The sequence below is a fragment of the Limanda limanda genome, chromosome 11, assembly GCF_963576545.1.
Source record: "Limanda limanda chromosome 11, fLimLim1.1, whole genome shotgun sequence".
In the NCBI taxonomy this organism is placed as follows: Eukaryota; Metazoa; Chordata; class Actinopteri; order Pleuronectiformes; family Pleuronectidae; genus Limanda; species Limanda limanda.
This window is the reverse complement of record NC_083646.1, coordinates 23,526,405-23,529,395: the sequence shown is the minus strand read 5'-3', so window position 1 is coordinate 23,529,395 and position 2,991 is coordinate 23,526,405.

Below are 2,991 nucleotides of genomic sequence, written 5' to 3'. Positions count from 1 at the left end.
GATGTTGATGTTTGATTATTTTGTGTCTTGTTGTTGCTGTATTATAGGTCCAATGATTTACGTGAAAGGGATCTTTTGGCAGATATTGAAAATAAAATGATATATATATATATATAAGTGTATACCTAAATTGTAAAAATAGTTGTTTTCTTTCTTGTTTTTATATTTACATTGGTAGCAGGTCCTCTTCATGGTTGCAGCCATGTTTTTTTTTCAGTAGCCTAGACAAGTTATTATGACTACTGAAGGCAACCACAGGTTCTCCATGTTTTGAAGGGAAAGGTAATGGCGGGGTATTCAGCTGCAAAATGCAACTCTACCACTAGATGTCACTAAATTCTACACACTAAACCTTTAATGTTGGTCACTCAGGTTTTTGCTATTCATTATTTATACTTGTGTAATGGGACATAGCTAAAGTTGCTGTTTTTTTAATCTCTTATAATAAACCTAGTGTCTAATTAAAGTTGAAGACACTAGTCGACCCCGTCTAAACTACACTTCTGCCCCCTGTGTTTAACTTGATTACCTCTACTCTCACACTTTCATTTCATTTTAGATCAACATTTGATTGGCACATTTTCTTTAAAATTGAACTGTTTAATAACAGTGTATCTTTCTCTGTGTCCACTTGGGCGCAGTCAAGAGCCAGGTAATGTATACTGATTGTGTAACAAAGAAGCTGTAAGAAAAAAATGGAATCTGTCAACTTCTCTGTTTGTGCAGGGGATAGAAACGTTCAATGACACAGTGTGTTTAGTTATCCATGTAGTCAACTAAAAAAACACATTTGTCATTTCACATCACAGTTTTCCATGTGTGTATTTTCCTCTCTGCTCTGCATCATATTTCTTGAATTGTCTTTCTGCTCTTGCACTGTGTTCTCTAGCCACTGGGAAATGTTCCACTACCGAAGAATCACCATCATATTTTGTTCATGTCACATTGGAGCTCACTGTCCCTCGGTCCTGACACTGTCTCTGCGTGGACTGACTCGTGTGAAGCTGGAGCAAAGTGGCATTGTGGGAATCTGCAGCTCCTGTTTGTTTGCTAGAACTACAGCAGAGTAAATATGAGCCACTGGAGCTGTTGTGTAAGAGCCTCAGTTAATAGACAGACAGTAAACCAGACAACTGTGTGTCAGACAGGAGGATAACATATTTACACACAGCATCATTCTTTGAAGTGAATTTTTAGTCTTTATTTAAAAAAAAAAGAAATGACCTTGTTTTATGTGGCATCTACATCCCTGACAATACAGAAGCTGAGAAAGACCATTCCTGCAAATATTTTCAAAAGCCATTATCTCTAGATCGCAAGTTCCTCATTTCATTATCCGGAGATAACAAAGTTAGTTTTCTCCATAATGAGTCTATTCATCTCATTATCTCCTCAAAATGAGCTTTAACCCAGACCTTTATTTTTGACCTCTCAGAATGGGACCCACAGAGAGATATTTGATTCCTTTCTCATGAGCCAATCAAAGGCTGCAAATAAAGTTTGCGCGATTGTGTTAATCTTCTCTGTCATTTTTCAAATTTCCCTTCAAAGTAATTTATAAATCGCCTTTCATCTATCCATCAAATCAGTTTTCTTTTTTATTACGAAAAAGTGAGAGACATAGGTTTTGCAGTAAAAGTATAAATATAGCAGAAAAGATCATTAGATGGAACAGAGTGTTTAGTCATTTACTGAGCTGGGTATTAAAGAGCCTTTGAGAAAGGACTGAAGCGAGTGGTGCTGTAATACAACTTGGAGAGTGGAAATGACAAGTAAGGCTGATCCGTGCTGGTAGAGGCTGCTGCAGCTACAGATAGATCATCATACATACAACTCCTTTTCAGTTGTTTAAAATAACCTTTTTCTCTGACTATATGTGAGTCACCAGCCAAATCAATTTTGCTTTGGGTGATGACTCATCACTGTGTTCAATGGTGATGACACTGTTCTGATTTAAACAACTTAAAACATTTGATTAACTTATAGATGATGCACAGGCATCAGAGTCTCACTGTGTTTGATTGCTCTGGTTTTTAAGACCATGTTTTTTACATTTACAATCAATATTCATATACACTTAACGGAAAATAGAGTTCCCATATGATCGTGAAGCAACGTAGATTTTAAAAACTTGATCTGGTTGGGTTTGTTGAGAGAGAAAAGCAAGGAATTGCAAGGTCAATGACACCTCCATTGTGTTGTGAAGATTAGCAAACTGCTATCGATCAATATACTGAAGCCTGAATTGCTCCTGTGCCGAAAGTGATGTGTGATAGAGAAAGTGCTGTCGATCCACTGAATGTGTGAGTTTATGGCTGAATGGTAAAACTGTGCCATAAAGAGCTTTGAGTTCTCAACAAGGCGAGAAAAGAGCTAAATGAATACAAACAAGACAGAGGAACATGAGATATGGCAGGCAGTAATATGGATGTTTCTTCAAACTATAGGAAAAACTAATTTGTTTGAGTTGTGGAACACTGCCCAAGCTTTAGATTCTTTGAGATCAGCTACACATGAAGCAGCAGTTACACAACTCAGATAACAACCCCTAGGATGAGAGATAAATGTATAGTTCAGCTTTGAAATGAACCAATGTGGAACAAATTCTTTTATGAATTTATGATAAAAAAACCTTGTGTCTTGTAAGATGTGGATGACACATCATGTAGCTTTGATATAAGCGTCACTGGCCCACAGTCTTTTAAGAAAATATATGATAATTGTCTGACGTTATTAACACTCAGTATGTAGAAATGTTTTTGAAGTTGTAACCCTTTGCCACAACTTTTGATTAAGAGAACATAGAAACAAAAATATAGCACTATGAGTTATATGTCATGTGTAGTGAGAGTGTGGGTGAGAATATGTTTAGATGGAGTATGTGTTAGTATATTTTTATATGGAGTATGTGTTAGTATATCTTTATATGGAATATGTGTTAGTATATTTTTCTACAGAGAAGGTGTTAATATATGTTTAGATGGAGTATGT